General features: G+C 54.1%; 1 protein-coding gene and 1 long non-coding RNA gene across 3 annotated transcripts in view; one reads left to right on the top strand and one right to left on the bottom strand.

Annotated features, from left to right (window-relative positions):
- Positions 1–20,741, top strand: part of GRK5 (G protein-coupled receptor kinase 5) — a 204,744-nt gene that overhangs the window by 68,012 nt on the left and 115,991 nt on the right. The window lies entirely within an intron of this gene.
- Positions 14,532–16,402, bottom strand: LOC115285940. Its single transcript, XR_003905761.1, has 3 exons — positions 16,340–16,402; positions 15,004–15,136; positions 14,532–14,829 (listed from the first exon to the last, which is right to left on the bottom strand). It is a non-coding gene; the product is annotated as an uncharacterized LOC115285940 (long non-coding RNA).

Raw genomic sequence — 20,741 nt, forward strand, 5'->3', positions numbered from 1 at the left:
AAGCAGGCTCTGTGCTGATAGCAGAGAGCCCGATATGGGGCTCAAACTCCTGCACCGTGAGATTGTGACCTGAGCTCAAGTCAGACGCTTAACTTATTGAGCCACCCAGGCACCCCAAACCTGACATTGAACTGAAGACTAGTACGTTACCTTCCAGATGACTGGCCACAGCTTCCGACCCCCAGTCTGGGGTTAGTACTGCTAGCAACCGCTCCAGCAAGGGGCAGGAGCCTGGGCCCCAGAAGAGGGAGCGATATGTGCTCTGTGGGATGGGGGCGGGAAGGGGCAGCTCAGTCTGGAGAAAGACGTCAGAGTGCAGTTAGCCAAGGACAGAAGTTACCCCCCCACCCCCGCTCTCATCTGTGCAGTGGCTCAGCTTAGAAACTCATAGTCCCAGAAAGAGGACACGTTTCCCTTGGCTTCCTTCCAGTCACAGGATGGAATAGGAAGGACATCAGGACATCGTCTCACCTGCTGTCTGCTTCTAGGAGATTGGTAGCACCTGTGTTCTAGAACATTCTCCCTTATGTTATTAATATACTGACCTAGAGGTTTACAAAAGATCATTTTTCTGGGTAAGCTTTTCATTGAGGTGTACTGTCTATGTAGAAAAGTATGGAAGCCAGGGCGCCTGGGTGGCTTAGCTGGTTAAGTATCCAACTTCGGCTCAGCTCATGATCTCAGGGTTTGTGAGTTCAAGCCCCACACCGGGCTCTGTGCTGACAGCTCAGAGCCTGGAGCCTCCTTCAGAATCTGTGTCTCCCTCTCTCTCTCCCCCTCCCCTGCTCCCACTCTGTCTCTCTCTCCTTCAAAAATAAACAAACATTTAAAAAAATTACTTAAAAAAAAAAAAGGAAAGCACAGAGGCCGTGTTGAGCTGCTGGCCGGGTTTTCACAGGACATGCACGTCCTGGAACCAGACCCCCACCCCCGGAGCCTTCTCCAGGCCCCATCTGCCGCAAGGTGGTTCTAACACCATGCGTTGGTTTTGCTCACCTTCGAATATGAGATGTGTGGGATCTTATCATGTTTGCCTTTTACATCTGGCTTCTTTTCCTCACCCCTGTGTTTGCAATTCACCACATGGTCACATGTAGCTGCAGTGGTCTGTTCTCCAGCATAGACTCCCACTGTCTTCCACGCACATTCGATGGACACAGAGTGGGGGTTGTTTTCCTATCCTATGGAGAAGGAAGCCCACAGCTGGGAAGGGGAAGCAGCCTGCTGAGGTGACACAGGTCATCAGAGGTGAGCTGGGGCTCCCCCCCCCCATAGGTGTCTCCCTGGTCTCCACTCCCCAGATCCTGAGACAGTGCAGTGAGAACCTTCTCCTCCAGGATCTTGTAATACATCCTGGAACTCTCCCCTCCAGGCCCCCCTGTGCTGCAGTAGGAGAAATGGAGACTGTCCTTCGCTCCTCTGGGAAATAACTCACATTCCCTGAAAGTCACCCTTGGATGGCTGGCTAAGGGATGCCAGCCTCCTTGAACTCACCCTCCTTCCAACCCTGTAATTATCCATGTTGCTCGTCCTTGAGCCCTTCCTTAGTGAGCTGTGATTCTCAAACTGTGAACTTAGCTAGAAAAACCTCCAGAGGGCTGGCTCTTCCCGGGAAGGCTGCCTCAGCCTAGTGCTGAGGTGGGGACACAGGCAGAGGTGCCTGCTTCGTGCTTAAAATCACCGACGGTCCTCTGCTAGGAGGTCCTGTCGTCTCCTGCTGCTGTAAACCCCACTCCTGCACAACCCTGGCTCAGGCACAGAAGCCTGCTACTGGAGCATTCTGTGCCCTAGCCGCTCCTTATTCTTTGTCTTTAAATGGGACGTCTGTTGTCAGGGAGACCCGCCCCACCACCGCCTCCCCATTGCAGCGGCAAAGTGTGTTCGCAACTCTGGATATTTATTTCTGGGCCCTAAAGGTCAAACACCCTTTCATCTCCTGGAGAAGTCTGACCTTGCGTCACCCTGAGGAGCTGGGAGTGGATTGTTCGTTAAGCAATAGTCCAGATCGCAGTGGCTCTGGGACGTGTCCCATTGGACAGCCTGCCAAGGAAGTGACCTGATCTTTCCGGGAGTGATTTGTCACCTTTGCCCTAGAAATTGCCAGTGGCACTTTGGTCCTCCAAAATCCCCTGGCTCTCCATTTGAGTTACTTTCACCGTGTTTCCTTGCCAGTTGAACCCTGGGTTTTCTGAATTCCCAATCTGGTTTTGCTTTGTAGCTAAGTCTAAACAGCAAACACGTAGCATACATAGCATTATTCTCCCTGCCTGTGCCAGTGGCAGACATTGTTAATCGATTGTGGCACTCCTGTCCACTGAGCCTGACCCCTGTCTTAGTCTTGGCACTCCAGGCAGCTCACGGGCTTAACGAAATCTTTTTGTCATTATAGCTGCAAGTGGTTCAAACAGAAATCCTGCTATCAGCTGAGGAAACTTGATTTCCAGTGAAAGGGCCCAGAAATGAATGAAAGACACCTTTTTGAAACATTTGTTAGTTGCCTGGACTTTTTCTGGGTGGGAAGGCAGGGAGTGGGTGATGAGGCAGGTCTTGGCTACTGGGTATTTTGGATTCAGGAGCACACATTCCTTTAGGATGTCATTTCGTACTTCAAGAATCACACTTTGAAGGAGACTGGAAGATAGCAAAATAAATTCCTGGGCTTCGTCCCAGCCCCCTGGGGCTCACAACTGGAGACGGTTAGTGGAGTCCTAAGCTTAAAAATGGGACTTGATACAAGTCCCCACTTTGGAACAGACTACTTCCTGCTTCCTGAGTGAGACCCCACCTGGCAGAAGGGAGGCTCTTACTGGGGGTGGGGGCGGCCCAAGGGTAGCCATCACTTTGCCGAAGGCCGAGTTAGGTCTGGGCCCTCCTTGCCCTGCGTGTTTATTTCCAAGGCAGAACTCCAGGGCTCGCCAGAGCACTTACCACCTCTGTTCACAGGAGCGGGTTGGTCATTTTCTCTAGCAGGCGGCTTAGGCTGAGGATGGGGTTGGGGGCCACGTGGAACCCGGGCGATTCCTTCCGGGGGTCCCACGTTTGTTACCCCATTCCTAGTGTGCCGTGTTATTGCAGCTGGACTGGCTCGGGTGTGTCGGCCTCCGGCCAGCCTACCTATTAGTTTAAAACCAGACGTAATCAAAACGTAAATACTTCTTGGGGCCAGAAAGCAGGTCTTTCCAGGCGTTTGAGCAGAGGCAGCAGAGCTGGAGGCTGAGCAGAGGGTGGGGCCTGTCAGGCTCCTTGTACGTGGAGATTGGGGTTCCCTGGGGCCTCTATCAGGGGCCTCTGGAGGGGCCGCCTTTTGCCAGGGTGACTGACGCCCCGCGGGCCCCACTGCTACTTGTGGACCCTGTCACCGGGGCAAAGGTTGTTTGGGTGGTGACGGTTTCTGCTCCCTTCCTCCTCCCCTGACCCCCCCTTCCCTACCTCCCTCAGGGTCAGTGACAGGAGGTGGCATTTCATAAGGGGGAACTAGAGGCTCAGAGGGGCTCAGATGTGACCCTCTCAAGATTGCTCAGTGAGTAGAGGACAGTCACACACGTGTGGAGGCTACCTTTTCATGTGGTCTGGGCTCTGAGGATCGGCAGTGACCAAGGCAGATGCCGTCCCTGCCCCTAGGGTGGGGATGGAAGAGTGGCAGTGAACCAGGAAGCAAGCAAGATCGTGTCATGTGGAAAGAAACAATGTATAAGTACATGAGCAGGAATAATTCCTGATAGTGATAGATACCGTAGAGCTGATGAGATAAAGCAGAATTCAATGAGGGGAGGGGACAGTCTCTACAGGGGGAGATGTTACACTAGAGGGGTCCTGGGGGCCTCCACGGAGGCATGGGAGGACAGGGGTCAGAAAGGAGCCATCAGGGGATGATGGGGCAGGAGGCACAGCTGGTGCAAAGGCCCGGAGGTGGGAATGGGGAAGAGGTCAGGCTGCCTCATGGCGGGGGCATCTGGGGCGTGGCGGGGGCCCAGCCAAGAGGCAGGCGGGTGCAGGTTGGATGTGGCAGTCATTGGAGGACTTTAAGAGAGAGTTCTATGATGTGCCTTGGGTTTGGCCAATGCTGGGGTTTGGCTCTGGGTTTGGCTGCATGGGGATGCTTTGAAGGGGGCGAGAACAGACTGGTGGGAGAGCAGGAAGGAGGCTGGGCCAGCGGAGTGGCAAGAGAGGATGCTGGCCTGGTCCAGGTGGCAGCAGTGGAGATGGAGGGAGGGAACAGGCAGGTGTTTTCAGGTAGCCTCGCAGACTGGGAGGTGGACTCGGTGTGGAACATTCGCTGGGGAGGCAGGTGAAGGTCCGGGGCGTCTCCAGGGCTTCTCTAATCTGCTCACCACCCAGGGTCCCACCGTGCCCCGCATCCCCTCCCCAGGCAGACCCAGGATCCTGGCTTAGCCTCAAGTGCCCGTGTGATGCCTGCCTCCTAAAAGCGTCTGTTCTCCTGCCTGGAGGGAGGCTGGGCAGTGTGACGTCACCTGGAGCTCGCTGACGGGTCTGGCCTGTGTTTAGTGCCTGAGAACAGCCGGGGAGGCCGCCTTGGGCACCCCTGGCTCATGGGCCCAGGAAGCGAGATGCGGCCAGCAGAGGGGTGAACCGGGAGAGGAAAGGCATGGGGCCAAGTGATTGGTCCTTGGTGACAAGGATGGCACAATTGCGAGAACTGCCATGGACGGTGCTGTCACCGTCCACTGCGCTGGGAGCTGTACGTGGTTCCTCAATTTATTCCTCCCAACCCTGAGTGGCAAAGTAAATCTTCTCGTTCTCATTCGCAGATGCAGCGACCAGGGCTCAAAGAGTATTGGCCCAAGGTCGCCCAGCTAGTGGGTGGGTGAGCTCACTTAACCGGCACCCAGCACCGTCCTCAGGGCCCCGTGTTGTCCCATCACCAGCCGTCTGCTGAGGATCTGTCTAGGGGTGGGGGCCTGAGCACCCACATCCCCACAGAGGTGCTCAGTCTGTGCACGCGGGTGAGACTGCAGGGAATGTGCCCACAGGGCAGTTCTCTTACTGGGAGACTTTTGGGAGCTCCCTCCCCCCCTTTCTCCTCCTTCTCCCCCTCCCTCCTCCCCCCTCCCCCTTCTCCTTCCCCTTCTCCTCCCGCTTCTCCTCCCTCCCTTCCTCTCCTTCCTTTACCAGAGGACTTGCTGCTGGGGGTCAGGCCTAGTGGCAGCTGCGGGGAGAGGGGACCTTCGGGCCCAGGGAAGAGCTCTGCTGGCCCTGCCCTTGAAGGCGGCTGAGCCACCACACTGCTGGGCCCCTACCACCTGCAGGGGCCACATCTGAGCAGCGACCTCTCCCTGTTGGCCACCTGTAGCTTCCTGCCGGTAGGCAGGAGGTGGAGCCCCTTCGTCAGGTTTGGAGGAGCTCAGTGAACTCCTGTAGGGTCTGAGGACGAAAATAATGCCAGGAGGTTGCTACGCAGTTTTCTTTAGCAGAAAGGAGGGGTGGTCGTTACTCTGGGATCCAGGAGTGGAGGGTGTGATATGCCTACGTTTTCTGAACCTCAGTTCAGGGGCCCCGGCCGGAAAGGTGACCATCTCTGTCTTCATGGGGACAGGGTGTGAAACTCTCGGGCGATCGCTCCTGCTGCTGACCCGTGGCAGGCACACAGGAAGTGCCGGTCGGTGGGTGGGCGCGTGAGGGAATGAGTTGACCCTGGCCTTCTAAGCTTCTCTCTTGCCACAGACACGCACTATCCAGGCCAGTAGCCACTTGCCACATGTGGCCATAGTCCTTAAAACGTGGCCAGTCTGAACTGGGATGTGCTCTAAGTGTATAGTTGTACACTGGATTCCAAAGACTTTGGAAAAAAGGAAAAATGTCTCATTAACAATTTTTTTATGCTGCTTACATGTTGTAATGGTAATATTTTAGATACCCTGAGTTAAATAAAATATGTTCTTAAAATTAATTTTACTTGCTTTTCTTTCCTTTATCTTTTTAAAAAATGTCTATTTACTTTGAGAGAGAAAGAATTCGAGTAGGGAAGGGGCAGAGAGAGAGGGGGACAGAGAATCCCAAGCAGGCTCCACAATGCCAGCACAGAGCCCGACGCGGGGCTCGAACTCACAGACCATGAGATCATGACCTGAACTGAGATCAAGAGTTGATGCGTAACCGACTGAGCCACCCAGGAGCCCCTCTCTTTCCCTTCCAATGTGGCTCTCAGCCAATTTAAAATTGCCTATGTGACTTGCATTATATTTCTTTTGGAGCTTCTGACCTCCTAGCTCTCAGATCTCCCTGCTTCAAACGCTTTGACTGAGGTGTTCATTTTTGAAAGATCTGGGTTGGAATTCTGATTCTACCATTCCTGGCTATTACCAAAGACAGCACCCTAAGCCTCAGTTTCTTCATCTCTGAAATGGGGATGGTCAGTCCAATCTTAGGCGCTAGTGTCAGAATTAAATGGAGGAGACAGGAAGTGCCTTGTGTGTGGAGCCCAAGATGTTTCTCAAGGAGGCAGGCTGTGATTCTGGAGGTTTGGGCCAGCCCATGATGGAATCTGGCTCCTGGGACTTAAGTTACAGGTTGTAATGATGATCTGGAGGCGAGTGAAATAAAAAGGAACATAAAATCACCACTTTTCATCACCATTCCTCAGTTTTCTCATCTGTCAGAGCCAGACCTGCCTTGTTGAATTGTGGGATTGGGACGGGCCAGCCTGTAAGGAGCATCCCTTGGCAACAGCACCTAATGGCTGTTATTATTTTTATTTCTTTGGCTGCCTCCCCCCCCCCCGCCCCCGGCTTTCTGTAACCAGCATTTCCTCTTGAAGCTTTAGAAACAGAGACTTGAAGTGATTGCTGGCAAGTGAAGGCACACAGCTCAGACCTGCTCCTTGGCTTGACCTTAAGGTTGGGTGTGGCCAGCAGGCGGGGGCTGGTCCATTGAAGCTGTGCAGGGCTGCAGGGGAAGAGGTGCAGAGTCAGGTTCTTGGGGTCCCCAGAGCAGCGGCATGGCCATGGCACGTGTTGCCCAGACCTGCCGTGGTGGCGCAGGTGAAGGTCTCCTTAACCTCACCCTGTGTGGGGGGGTGCACTTAGGGTCTGGCCCGGAGCCTCGGGCCTTCCCGTTCCCAGGGCTCCCTGCATCAGGCCCAGGGCTCTCCAACGTGGTGGGAACCCAGGGGCAGAGCCAGGGGCAGGTGGAAAGATGTGTCAGGTTCATTTCTGAGTCCTGGGCGGAAAGGAGCACCGTATAGCCTGCTTCTGGAGCGAAGCCTTTGCTCCATCATTCATTTAAACACTTTCTTATTTACAGACACTTCCAGACACTTCACCGGGTGCCAGGCAGTGTCCTGGGCACTTGCCACTGGTGAGCAAAAGGGATGTGGTCCCTGTCCTCTTGTATGGAAACCCAATGAAGACACAGATTATGACATGTGCTTTAAAGGAAGGACTGGGGAGCAGTGGAGACATAACTCTTGGGGTGATGGGAAGGGGGTTGGGGGAATGATGTGACGCTATGTGAGACATGAACGCTTGGCCAGTGAGGGTGGGGGCCATGCGTCGGTGCTCAGAGCCTTATTTGTGATGGTAAAAATTTGGAAATAAGAGCCAATGTGTCTCTCAATACAGAGTGAATGAATTATTTTGACAAAGCCTGTGAGAATCTGTATTGAAAAAAAGTTCATTCTCTTTAACCTTGAAATATGTCATTAAAAACAATGATGCTGGAAGTGTATATCTGGCAGAGGGAATGACGTGTGCAAAGGCCCTGAGGCAAGAAGATATAATTCTCTCAGTGAGGAAATAAGTGAAGGCCTGGCTTTTGCCCTGGAGGCCACCCTGCTTTGGGCATCTCTCTATTCGGGACAGACTCTGTACAGAGCCTTATGAAGACCTTTCTAGGAGGAGTCCTTGGTGTCCATTTGAGGACAGTGTGACGGTGGGGGAAACTGAACCATTGGGGCCGTGCCTGCCTGGGCCAGATTTATGGGAGGGAGAGTCTTTGGGGGTGAGTCAGCCCTCTGGCTGGAAGGAACAGAGCCTCAGTGAGCTTCCCCCAAGCGTCCATGGTGATTGCTCTCTCCTTCCGTGGAGGCATGTGCCTGTTAAACAGGCCATCTGAGTGAAGTGAGTCACCGTGTTCCCCTCTCTGTGAATCACGGACACCTCGGAGCAGGTCTGTGCAGCCCGAACTACACTCACCTATGAGCTTTGAGGCCTAGACAAGCAGGCTGGCTGTGTGCCTCAGCTTTGTGTCCACATACTGCTGGCTCTTCCAGGACTCTCTCTAAAAGCTAATTGGGGCTCCCGTATCCCGAAAACCTGGATTGCAGAGAGAAGACCACAGATCTGTCCAGCGTCTTTTGCTTTTCTGATGTGGAAACAGAGGCCCAAAGGTGTCCCATCTGGGGTCACATAGAGAGACAAGGGGCCGGGGTGCCATCGACACTCTGGAGCACTTTCTCCTGGCCCTGAACATGGGTCTCTATGTCCCTCCCAAGATGAGTCCTGCTGACCATTTTTGGGGAAAGATGCGTTGTGTCCGCCTCTGGCCCCTGAGCCTGCTGGGTGGCGTGGGAACCATACGTGTGAGATTCTGGATGGGGTCTCTGCACCTGCAGCTGTTCTGCTGGGGAGGTCTCGGGGTGCCGGGGGGCCACGATTACCCTGCCCAACCCTCCTTCAGGCTAGTCCACGCCAGGTGGTGGTTAAAGGGCAATGGGGAGTTGCCTGAGAAAACACTGTGTGACCTGGTGACTCACTTCTCCTCTCCGGGCCTCTTTGTCCCCAGCTGCTCAGCGAGGGGCAGGCCTGGGTGATCACCAAGGTCCCTCCCAGCTCTGACATCCATTAGTTCTGAGTGTGGCAGAGACGAGGGGATAATTAGAGCCCTTTTTCATTGAGCTATCTTCACTGTGCCAAATGCTTTACACGCATCGTCTCCCGACTCCTGTGTCTGTGAGGCACCCAGGAGGCAGCTGAAGCAAAGAGAGGTAGAGTAGTATGCCCAGAGTGGCACAGCTTGTAAAGGACACAGCTGGGATTTAAACCCAGGCAGCCTGGATCTCCATGTATGGTTTTAATCATCACTGTGCTGGGCTGTATAAGGGCCCTTCAGAGGCATCGACATCCACATACAACCAGAGTTTGTTAGTGACATGGGGCAAGGGGGTTTTCAGCTGTGATAAAGTGGAGGCTCTCGAGATGGGAGGGCACCCTGGGTGATCCAGGTGGGCCCAACGTAATCCACACGGGTTCTCACGATAGGGAGGCTGAGGACGATTGACTACAGAGCAAGAGGCCACGGTGGTGATGCTTGCAGGTGACTTCTGGTTTTGAAGATGAAGGAAAGGACCACGAGCCAAGGAATACAGGGTGGCCTCTAAAAGCTGGAAAAGGCAAGAGCACAGTCTCCTATGGAGCCTCCAGAAGGCATCGATCCTCCTTGCATCTTGATTTTAGCCCAGTTTCAGACTTCTGACTTCCAGAACTTTAGCATTATAAATTCATGTTATTTTAAGCTACTAATTTTGCGGTGATTTGTTACAGCATCCCGAGGGAGTAGGGCAGCAGGTACGGTGACTCTCACGACCCAGCCTCGGAGTCCTAGACCATCATTTCCGCCACATCCTGTTGACTACACGGGTTCAGTGTGGGAGGGGACCATGTAGGCCATGAATACCAGGAGGCAGGAGTCACTGGGCCATCTTGGAGGCTGCTAACCATAGAGGCCAGGAGGAGGCTGGAATGAGGGATGACACATAGGTTTGGGGCCTAAGTGCCTGATGAATGGCGGTGCTGTGTACAGCGAGGGAGACACTGGCAGAAGCATGGGTGAAGGTAGATGGGAGTCAAAAACTCTCTTCTGGACCCCGGTTTGGGAGGCTTCACCTCTGTACTAGAAACTCTTCTCTCTGTAGCTATCTCTGTGCTGCACCAATTTTGGGCTTCTGTGGCCTCAGGCTTTGGAGGAACTTTCTGAGGGCCTGGTTCTCATGTGTCCCTTGAGCAAACCTCATGTCAGCCTTGTGGACTGGGAGTTAAGAACCAGGCATTCTTGGGTTCAAATCCCAGCTTAGCCACTTAGTGGCTGTGTGACCCTCGGCCAGATACTTGGCCTCTCTGGGCTTCTTTCCTCATGCGCACAGTAAATCTCCTTGGCTGTGGTGTCCTGAGACTCAGAGAATATGGAGCACTCAGGCTAGGGCCTGGCTCTCCCTTGCACCTCAGACCTCTCGGCCCTTCTATGAGCAGTCGGATCGACATCATAACATACCAAGGTTGCCGCAGGGATTTGGATTGGGAAGGCTTTCTAAAGAGTCCGTTCAACTTCTTTCAGGGTAGGTGATGCTAAATTTCTGGGGGCAGCAGAAGTAATTATTACTCACAGGGAAATGCAAATATTTTTATGAATATCGTATGAAAAACTGGGGCATTTTTTCGTGAGCAAATAGTCCTGTTTATTTCTCCAACAAAATAGCCACAGCTGGGCGGCCAGAGCCAACTTACAGCGGCCAGTGGCTTTTCTCCTGGGTCAGCTCACACCACCCCCCCACTTCCCCCCACCCAGCCTTTCTCTTCCTTAACCCAGAGAAAACATTGTGAAGACAAAAGTGACCAAATTTGGGCTTTGCTGAAAGAAGAGGATTACTTTTGCAGTGAAAAGTTAGTTTTTGTGGCCAGACTTTCTCAACTGTGAAAACCGGTGTGGACAAAGTGTAGTATGGTTTTCCTTGGAAAGGACATTTTAAAGAAGGTCATCAGTGTTTGCAAGAGGATGAGGTGTCTGCTTTCCCTTGAAGGAAATTTCTCTAAAGTCCTCAAGAGACACAGAGGAACGGAGAAAACAGTGGAAAGCCCCAGGGAGGGGAAGGCTGGGGGGGGGGGTGCAGGATGGGGAGCGGCAGGGTGTAAATCATGTTAGCAGCTACCTGTTGCCTGGTGAGGCGCTAGGGTTTTAAGCATGTGCTCTATCTGACCCTTACCAAGGGCTTCTGGAGATTATCCCAATCAGAACACTGGCTCAGAGAGGTTGGTGAGGTGGCCTAGGGCCACTCAGCCCATGGACAGAGGCATCAGAAGTCCGACGCTGCCCATTTGATGAGGGCCCCCAGCCTGTCTCTCCACGCTGCCCGGGGAGAAGGGGCTCTAAGTTCAGGGTTGGGAGAGCTGACGTAACTGAGGAGAAGGCTGTCCCCTCTCCTGTCCCCCCGCGCCCTGCCCCCTCCCAGGGAAGGTAGTGGGGTTCCCATTTTGAGGGAGGAAAATACAGACTCAGAAAAGACCATGGTGTGTGATATGGTTTTTTGTTTGTTTGTTTTGAAGTCCATTTGGAAAGCATCTCTTGCTTTCTGGCCCCGCCTCTCTATCTCTCCATATACTCCTCAGTGATTTGCTGAGCCTTTACTCTGTGTCGAGCACTATTCTGGGGGCTTGGGAAGTAGACCCTTGCCCTCATGAAGCCTACCTTCCAACAGAAGGAGGGGCAGAGATAGGTAATGAGCAATGGACAGAATAAATAAGCCATGCAGAATGCTACGAGGTTATAGGTATAGTAGAAATGGAAAAGTGAAAGTGAAAGAGGCAGAGGGTTCAGGAGAGGTGGACACAGGTTGTGGCATTAGAAAGGGTGGTCAGTGGATGTCACTTTGGAGGGAAAGACATGTTTTGGAATAAGATAGAGGTGATAGTAGCCAAACAGTGTGAATGTGCTAAATCCTACCTAGTTGTTCACCTAAAACTGGTTAATTTCTCATTCTATTTATTTCACTTCAAATTATTTATTAGGCAGAAAAAAGGGCAGTTGGAGTCAACTTTCTGGAGAAAGTGAGATCTGTGTGAAAACCTGAAAGAGGCAAAAGGGTTAACCCTGAGGATGTTTTCCAGGGAAAGGAAGGGAACAGCAAGAACAGATAAACTCAGGCAAACGAAGAGCCTGGGGCCAAATCTAGTCAGCTGTCTGCTTTTGTAATAAAGTTGTATTGGAATACAGCCCATTTGTTTGCAGATTGTCTGTGACCCAGAGACTCCATCTGGCCCTTACAGAAAATGTTTGCTGACTCCCGAGCTAGAGCGGAGGTCCTCTGGTGGGAAAATGGCCAGGGTGTTTGAGGGTTTTGAGGAGAGTGTGGTGTGAGGGAGGGAGTAGGGGCAGATGGGGTTAGAGAGGTAATGGGTCCAAATCATGTAGGCATGATTCCCCTGTGGTACCCTCATATGTGGTACCAATCATAGATGCTGATATCATGCTGATGGGAAGGTGTGTGTGTGTGTGTGTGTGTGTGTGTGTGTGTTGGGGGGAGCAATGGTAGGATGGAGAGATGGCTGCACTTGGAGTCAGAAGACCTGGGCCTGAGACCTGCTGTCTGTCTCTTGCCAACTCTGTGTTCTCGGTTCTCTTATCTACACAAGTCATGAGGTGGTACTGATCACAGCGTATTGATGATGGCAGTGGTGGTGACAACAGCAGTGGTGGTGACAATGGTGGTGGCAGTGGCGGTCACGTTAGTGGGGAGGATGGTGGTGGTGTTGTTAGTGATGGGGATAGTGGTGATGTTGGCAGAGGGGATGGCAGGAGCAGGGATGGTGATGACAATGGCAGGCAAGGGCTGCGGTGATGGTGGTGAGGATGGTGGTGATGGTGAATTTGTTGTTGTTGTTGGTGGTGATGGTGACATAGATGTTGGTAGTGGTGGTGGTAAGGATGGTGAGGATAGTGGTGATGGTGACGTTGATGGTGGTGGTGGTGACGGTGACATTGATGGTGGTGGCGGTGAGGATGGTGGTGACGGCAGTGATGGTGGTGATGATGATGGAGGGTGAGGGCTGGTCTGATAGTAGTGATGATGGTGGTGGGGGATGGTAGTGATGGTGGCGGTGACGGCGGTGACGACGATGGCTACATTTAGGGAGCCTCTACTCTATGCAGAGAACTTTGCACGCTTGGATCTAATTCTTAATCGAGCCAAACCACTTGCGCGGCAGCCTCATTCCCTGCTGGAGAAAACACGGAGTGACTTAGTGAGACCACAAAGCTGGCGTGCGGCGTGGCTCAGGTAACAGTGCTGCGATACCCACTTAATCATATCGCAGTGAGGTGGCCTGGAGGCAGTGGGCAGGAGAGTCCCTGGTAAACAGCCAGCTGTCACTCAGCCTTTGGTGGAGGTGGCCCAGGCCCAGCCCCGCCCTCAGCAGCAGGCTTCCCTGGGAAGGACTGTGCCCTTGCCTGTCTGCCCTGCCAAAGCCACACCAGCAGCCTCCACTCAGGCTCCGTGTGCTGGAGAGGGGCCATGTCTCCCTGTCCCCATGGCTACCGCTCACCAGGCCTGGTGTTGGTTTGGGTTTTCCTAATTTGAGGTTGTGGGATCTTTCTGGTGGTGGCTGAGGTTTTTCTCCCCTGGAAACCCCACTGTGGTGAGGCCGTGAAGGGGGCCCAGAGGTGCTGGGACCTGCCCACAGGCCGCAGGCCCCACATGGCCTGTGCCACCCCCGCGTGCTTCATGACACTTCCACGCTGCACTTCCGTTTGAGAGCGCGCTGGAGGTTTCCGGCTCTCGTGGCCCATAGCTGCGGCTCTGAGAAACGTTCTAGGGCAGGGATAATTGGGAGTGTTTGCCTCCCCGTGTCCTCTGGGCCTGGGGGGGTGCAAATGCTCCACTTCCATCTGCCCCCCAAGGGTTTTGCCTGCCTTCCTGGGGTGGGGGTCCCCTTGAACAACGGGAGCCCCCACTAAGCAGCCGAGTTCAGCTCCCAGGCAGGTCAACCGGGCCTGAAAGGCCTTCAGTCTCTTTGCCTTCTCTCTTCACTGACTCTGGGCAGGTGGCTCCCTGGGCTGGCTACACCTGCACCAGACTGGCAACCTTTTTTTTTTTTTTAATAACATTTATTTATTTTTGAGAGGCAGAGACGGAGCACAAGTGGGAGAGAGGCAGAGAGAGAGGGAGACAGAATCCGAAGCAGGCTCCAGGCCCCGAGCTCTCGGCGCAGAGCCTGAGGCACAGCTCGAACTCACAACCCGGGAGATTATGACCTAAGCCAAAGTCAGATGCTTAACAGACTGAGCCACCCAGGCGCCCCAGACTGGCAATGTTTTGAACAGAGCCTGGGTTTAACCTTGCATGATAAGAAGGGTCAGTGTTTGCTGGGTGGTGAAGCTGGTGGTTGTGTTGGGCTGGGGACAGCAAGCAGCCTTGGCAGGGAAAGGCTCGGTGTCCCCCCTGTGTCCCCCTCCAGCCCATCCCCTGGGGGTCCTATGCCAGCTAGGAAGGTGCTGAACATACTCAAAGACTCTAGGCTATGAGATGCTTCCTGAGGGACTGAGGACAGGGTCCCACATGAATGGCACGGTTTCATCTCAAGAGATTCTGTGGCCAGAGATGCCTTTGGTGGCCCCTTGGGTTACGTTTTCCTCCAAACATTTCTTTTTTTTAAAAAAAAAATTTTTTTTTTAACATTTATTTATTTTTGAGAGACAGAGACAGATCATGAGCAGAGGAGTGGCAGAGAGAGAGGGACACAGAATCGGAAGCAGGCTCCAGGCCTGAGCTGTCAGCACAGAGCTTGACGTGGGGCTCAAACCCATGAACTGTGAGATCGTGACCTGAGCCAAGGTCAGGCACTCAACCAACTGAGCCACCCAGGCTTCCCCCTCTGAACATTTAAATCGGCGAGTAGTTATGGGGACATTTCCCCCCGCGTTCCCCAAACTACACCACCAGATCCTGACCTCTCAGCTCTAGCACGTTGGGACAGTGTGGTAGTGGAAGAACTGAGGTCTGGAGGCATCCAGAAACTTCACAGAGGAGGGTGCTCTGAGGCAGAGACCATGCAAGTGCTGCAGGCCCAGCTGGGTCCTCTAATTGGAATCTTGCCTTGTTCAGGGCTGGATGAAAAGAGACTTTGAACCAGTGAGAAGCTTCGAGAAGCTGCACACCCACATCGTCAGCTTCAGCTGGGGAACCCCTCCGGTGGTGCCAACGGCGGCAGAGCCCGGTGCATGGGACAGAAAGGGCAGGGGGTGGGCAAGGGCAGGAGGCAGCAGACGCAGGCAGCCTACCTCATCAGAAAGACCAGACCTCCTCCGTGTTGCCTGTGGTGGACTGAGAACACTCCCAGCCTCCCCGTGGCGGCATTTTCTGGAAAGTCAGCCCTGCTGGCAGTGCTTTGGAAACCGAGTCTTGAAAGCTCACCTGGGTAGAAAGGACGTGAACAGATTCTTTAGCCCCACAGACGTCACAGGCAAAATTGTAACACTACCTTCCACTCGACTGGCCAAGAGTGGGTGAGTCATAGCCTCTTGTGCTGGGAACACAGAGAGAAATCCTTCCCACGTACGGTCACCAAGATACCCGAGAACTTCCCAGCCCTTGATCACTGCGCATCGAGAGAGGCTCCCCCACTTTTCATGCTCCCCGCACCCCCTAAGTGTTGTAAAGACCAGCTTTACCACATCATTTGGATTTCTAACAGATTTAGTCCCTTGTGTTAGCATAATGCTGGCTTCTCCGAGCCGCCTTGTGGCCCCCAGCAACCCATAGGCCCTCCATCTGCCAGAGGGAGGGCCTTGCGGCAGCAGGAGGAAGAAGTGGGTGGGAATCCTGGGGCTCCTGAAGCCTGTGCCCCTTCCCACCATGGCCTGTGTCTTCAGCCAGCAGCACCGCAGACTGTTCTAGAAGCGAGGGTAGTTGTTTCTGTGGTCTTGCTCCGCTTGCCTTTGGTGATGTCTGGCACTGCTGCCATGGACTTCTGTGCCCAACGTTCAAGCCTGAGCCGCAGGGAGGCCTGCTGCTTGCTTGGCCTGCCCTCTTGCCCGGGGCCTCCCCTCTGCGAGGGCCAGAACAGATTGCAGAGTCTAGGCTGGCCCATGCATGGTGTATGGCTGGGACTTTAGAATCAGGGCTCTGGGGGTACCTGGGTGGCTCGGTTGGTTGTGTCTGACTTCGGCTCAGGTCATGATCTCACAGCTCGCGAGTTTGAGCCCCTCTTTGGGCTCTGTACTGACAGCTTGGAGCCTGGAGCCTGCTTCTAATTCTGTGTCTCCCTCCCTCTCTGCCCCTCCCCTGCTCACGCTCTGTTTCTCTCTCTCTCAAAAACAAATGAACATCAAAAGAGTCAGGGTTCTTGCAGGCAGGTGGTGAGCAAGGCCACTGGGGCCTGCGGACTCAGGGTCCTTGAAGCTACAATACGTTTCTGATACTAACTACCCCAGAGTTTGAGCACCGACTGTGCAGATGAGGGGGTGCAGTCCCACACTCTGCCCTCCCATGAGACCCCAGCTTCAAGTTTGGGGGTCCCGGGCTGCACGCACTTCTGACCGACTGCCTACAAATTCAGGGATTCTCTCACCCCTCAGGCTGATAATTCACTCGAATGACTCACAGACCTTTACTTACAATGTTATTAGAGCAGCACAGACGGGGCAAGGGGGAGACGCATTGCCCTCCTGGTCAGCCAGCAGATTTCCCTGCGCCCGGCGCCTAGAGCTTCTACTCGGGTTTCGTTGCTGAAATCGTTGGCTGTGTGGTGGAGCTTGGTCTCCAGCTGCTCCATTGCTCCCCGACATTATCACCAGGCTCAGAACCTACCCGACCCTGTGATTGGTCATTCCGGCAAGGCCGGCCCCTTCTTGAGCCATCTTGTTAGCATAGACTCTGGTATGGTTTGGGGGCCCCAAAGTGCCATTCCAGCACTTGGAGAATTCCAAGGACTTTGAGGTCACCATCCCTGAACCAGAGACAAAGGCCAGTCAAATTCCTCAGTGTACGCCAGTGGCCAGTAGGCCTGTGCAAAGGGGTGAATGGGCCTGGTCTGGTCTGCAGAGGGGCAGCTGGTGGAGTGAGGGGCACACACCCCAGCCCCAGCCTCTCCATGTCTCCGTGGCTTCTTACTCCCACAAACGCGGCTGCTCTTGGCTGCTCTTCCTTGGATTCCTAGAGGCCCCCACGATTCTGCTAACAGTCCCCTTCTTCACAGGTCAACCCAGATGAGTCTCTCTTCCTGCTAACCTTCGCCTGAGCTGTGTTCACCAGCGCTGTTTTTCCATTTGAGCTGACAAATCTTTCCTAGAGGAACAGGCTGTGTGGGAAAACGTTCTCCCTCCTCAGGGCCCATAAAACATGTCAGATCCTCTGCGGACCCCGGCAAGCCCATCTCCAGAGATGGTTCTCCCCTCTCCAGGATCCGTAGGGCAGTCAGCATTCAGAGGCCATCAGAATGCAGAGGCACATGGTTAGGGGAAGTGTGTACTGTTGGTACAGGAGGGGTGTGGGGGGGTGTTCTGCCCAGCTTGTTAGGGACCCAGGCCAGGGCTTGGGGACATGGAGTAGGGTTCCCTGAGGCTGACTCCCCAACCCGGACCCTTATAGGCCAGCACTGAGCATGTTGGAAACAGGAGGGTCCTCGTATGGTTTGCCCCTTGCCCTGGCTGGTGGCCTGGTAAGTGGCTGAAGCTGATTCAAGTCAGGCAGGTTGCAGGGACCTGGGTGGGTGCTTGTCAGTCGGATCCCGGGATCACCGAATATGGGGGCTAGGAGGAGCCCTTCTGGTGGTTTGTCCCAACTTTGCTGTGTTTCTTCAAATCCTTTTTTAGAGAGAGAAATTCCCGAGAGAGTGGTTCTGTCTCCCATTTCCCATGTGATGCTCAGGGACTTTCTCTGAATTTGGGGCAGTGGTTCTCAAGCTTGACTGAGCGTCTGAATCACCCAGAGGGCTCATTAATACACAGGTTGCTGGGTGCCACTCCCAGAGTTTCTGAGCCAATAGGTCTAGGGTGGGGCCCGGGAATCTGCATTTCTAACAAATTTCCCAGGGATGCCGATGCTGCCGGGCCAAGAGCCATGCTCCACCTGGGATTCAAGGGCAGGAGGGAAGGTCTTCCCACCAAATGCATAGAAAGCTTCCTCTGGTCGACTGCTCACTGGTCAGCAGGGGAGAAAGAACTTTAAGAGTCCAGCACCTGGGTCCCAGCTCAAGTTGTGACACAGCCACTTGAGTGATTAAAGACAAGGTTCTCGCCTCTCTGAGACGATTTGTGAATCTGCAAAAGGGGTTCCATAGCAGGACCTGCCTCAGGGACTTAGTGTGAGAGTTAAGTGCGATGATGTCGTAGCCGATTGTCCTCTGGCCCCAGGAGTGCAGGAAGTGTCACATTGCTTTAATTTCCAGATCAAATATATCATACCATAAGGTTAATGAAAATCCCAGGGCCAATTGTTTTGCGGAGGTCTTTCCCCGCTTCCTTCCAAGGATAGGAAGAGATGCGCCAGGCTTCGGAGTCCAGCCCACGAGACCGCAGACCATCAGGGTCACTATGGCTGCTGGTTTTGTCAGTGTCCTTTGGAGAAGGGGTCTCTGCTGGCAGCTCTACCCCTCTGCGTCCATCCAGCCATGGGGCTGGAGGCTCCTCATTGCTCAGAGGCCCTGATGGCTGGGGTCCAGCGGCCGCAGAGCCGGCGCCCTCCCCCCAGAGCAGACATGGGTCCACCTCGCTCTGCTCCCTCTCGTTCTCAGTGCTGTCACTTTCAGTCCTCTGCTCTCAGGGCCTGGATACCTCCCTCTCACACAGTAACAAGCAACAAGACTAACTGTAAGGCAGTTTCTTTCCCTATAGTGACAGCTCTCTTTTGGCATTTGATTCAGAGTGATCCTTTTATTGTTCCCTGGGGGGAGCCATGGGAGCATATGAAATGAGTGCGTGGCCCATGCTTAAGAAATGGGAGCCACTTCTCACTTTGCCTTTTGTCCCCAAGTTCCCACACTCCACTCCCAGCTAGGACTTGCCCTCCTGCCAGAGGAGCTCCCACCCCTCTCCACTGGTTGCTCTGCCCTCCTGCCCTGCCTCCCCCGCATCACACTCCCCTGAGCCCTCCTGGGTGCACCTGTGTGAAGCCATTGCTGGCAGCCAAGGGGACCCTGGGCACTGGAGAGAGCAGAAATGATTTGCTCAGGAATTTCCTTCCTGCAAGCTGCCCCCTCCCTCTTATGGGACCAGCGGTGGGTGAAGCCCAGAGTCAGGGAAGAGGCCTGTCTTTCCCTCGCCGACCTTTCTGACCTTTCTCCAGGTTTTGCCTTGGACCCTTTCCCGTTCCAGGAACAAGACCTTCCAGTTCCATCTTGATCCTTTGGTGCCTTTCCTCAGAGCTGTGGGCTGGCTGAGTTCAGCCCATGTCCCCCAGCACCTTGGCCTCTTCCCCCATCAGGCAGGACTCTTCCTGCCTGTCCCCCTGGCCCATGTTGCTGCCATCCCCTTCCAGGCTGGAGCTGCCCTGCCCCTCCCCCATGCAGCACCCACCCCCACTCCCACCAGGCCACACCCACAGTCTCTGTTCTTTGAAGCCTGGAATGAACTGGATGTCCCTGAGGGCAGAGACCCTGTCCAGTTCGCTGACTTGTTTCTGGCACGTGAAAGATAAACTATGAGCAGCAGTGGGTCAGATGGTAAAGCAAATAAAACCCAAAGCTGCTCAAGACGGGAAATGGCAGGGAGTTCATTCACTGATCCCATTAATTCCTCCTCCTGAGCCTCTGGCTTCTCACCTGTGAAATGGGGCTAATGCTACCATAAAGAACACCAAACAGAACCCGGTTCTGTGCTACCCTCAGACTTCTGGGGGTGGGATGGGGGTGGACATTGTCATTTATTCTGGCAAACATTCATTTACCCAGTCAGTCATCCTAACTTAACGAAAGCTTGTGATTAACCAGGCACTGTGTTAGCTGTCCCCCTCAGCCCCCAAGGAAAACTGAATAGGTCCGGGCTGACCTGGGAATAGCCTGTAGACCCAGCAAGGGGGGTCTGCCCCTCAAGGGCAGCCCTGGAAGGGGCAATCAGCAGGGGCTTGAAGAAACAGCAGGACTCAGTAGGTAGAGAGTGGGGAACTCCTGTGGGGTCACAGGGGAGAGGATGCTGCACACAGATGTCACACGGACAACACTCACATCTGCTTGGCAAATACCGTTTGCACGTCCACAGTGGGCCAAGGAGAGAGTGACAGAGAGCAGAGAAACCGAGGTCCCTGCCACCATGGGCTTCCTTCGAACGGGGAGACCAAGCCCCGTTAAGAGCTGGGGCTGGTCCTGGGAATCCGGAAATAACTTCGCACATCCGGGTTGGAGCTGTCAATGAAAATGTGTTGAATGTGTTGGGAGAATAAGTAAACTGTCAGCTGATGAGTGTGTGCAAGAGAGACAGACTGCCCAGCCTCCCAGGACTCCCAAGCACTGTTTCATGGCAGTGGTGAAGGCAGAGAGTGGGACCTGCCTCAGCTAGTGAGGTCGGAGAGGGCCCTCCTGGACGGCCACACAGAGCACAGGAAGCCTTGAAGCTGGATGCCTGCATCAAGACTCGAACCCCGGCTGAAAACCATTTACACGGGTGGGCAGAAGATGCTCCTAGCAGAAGGAACCGGGAGTGCAAAGGTCCCGAGAGCAAAGGCAGGGAGGGAGAGAAAGCTTGGAAAGACCATGACCACATGGTAAAGGGCTTTGAACCTGGTCGGGGAGAACGGGTGACCAGGCGTTGATGGGCAGGCCTGGGAACTGGCCATCCCAGCTGCCGGGGCCTGGCTGGGCCCTGAGTAGTGGAGAGGTGGTGGCCCTAGCTCCCTGCGGGGATGTAGGCCTGGGGCAGCTGGGGCTACAGGGCCAGGACACGCAAGGAAGTTCTGCATTAGGGTGTTAGGTCTCACCACCTCAGGATCCTGAGAGACAGTCAAGTCCAACTCAAATAATGAGAGTATTGACACTTCAGTCATCAAATATGTAATCTAATAGCCGATCAGCATATGTAAGAGCTAA

This window comes from Suricata suricatta, chromosome 2 (assembly GCF_006229205.1).
Source record: "Suricata suricatta isolate VVHF042 chromosome 2, meerkat_22Aug2017_6uvM2_HiC, whole genome shotgun sequence".
In the NCBI taxonomy this organism is placed as follows: Eukaryota; Metazoa; Chordata; class Mammalia; order Carnivora; family Herpestidae; genus Suricata; species Suricata suricatta.